We start from the raw sequence: 1,114 nt of genomic DNA on the forward strand, positions 1-1,114 counted from the left end.
GATGAAGGCACAGATAGAGGGATAGAAACCGTAAGAGGGCAATTTGGAAATTAAAAGTTTATGCCAGACTTGATCGAAAGCCTTTGAGATGTCAAGTGCAATGGCAAAGCTTTCGCCAAAGTCCCGAAAGGAGGATGACCAGGAGTCTGAAAGGTAGGTTAGAAGATCGCCAGTGGAGCGTCCCTGACGGAACCCGTACTGACGATCAGAAAGAAGGTTGTGATAGGAAAGATCCCTTAAAATTTTTCTTTTGAGAATTGACTCAAAAACTTTTGAAATACAGGATGTTAAAGCAATTGGACGATTGTTGGAGGGTTGGGAGTGGTCACCCTTCTTTAGGACTGGCTGAATGAGAGCAAACTTCCAGCAAGAAGGAAAGGTACAAGTTGACAGACAAAGGCGAAAGAGTTTGCCTAGACAGGGTGCAAGCACAGAAGCACAGTTCTTGAGAACAACAGGAGGGACTCCATCAGGCCCGTATGCCTTGTTAGTATTGAGGCCAGTGATGGCAGAAAATACATCAGCTGAAGAAACTTTAATGTCAGCCATTAGGAAGTCAGAGGCGGGAAGTGATGGAGGAACAGCACCGGAATCGTCTAAGGTGGAATTGGAGGAGAAAGTCTGTGCGAAGAGATCTGCTTTATCAGTGGAAGAAATAGCTACAGAACCATCAGAGTAGAGAAGAGGAGGGAAGGATGATGAGGTAAAGTTATTAGAAAGGTTTTTGGCAAGGTCCCAGAAGAAGCAGGAATAATTCGAGTTGGAGAGTTGAGAGCATTTAGTACAGATGAAATTATTTTTAGCAGAGATAAGAACAGACTTAGCACGATTCCGGGGAGAAATGTAAAGATGATGTGATTCAGGGGTGGGTTGGCTCCGGTACCTTTTGTAGGCCCTCTCTTTGTTGCGGACAGCATTAGAACAAGCATGATTAAACCAAGGCTTTCTTGTGTTAGTCAAAGGATATGAGAAAGGAATGTATGCTTCCATGCCCGAGAGAATAACCTCTGTAATGCGCAAGGCACACTCAGATGGCTCCCGACCATGGAAACAATAATCATTCCAGGGAAAATCAAAGAAGTACTGCCTGAGCGCCTCCCAATCCACGGCTCCA

The sequence above is a fragment of the Coenobita brevimanus genome, chromosome 4 (assembly GCF_032717465.1).
Source record: "Coenobita brevimanus isolate Jiangsu-jjx chromosome 4, ASM3271746v2, whole genome shotgun sequence".
Taxonomy (NCBI): Eukaryota; Metazoa; Arthropoda; class Malacostraca; order Decapoda; family Coenobitidae; genus Coenobita; species Coenobita brevimanus.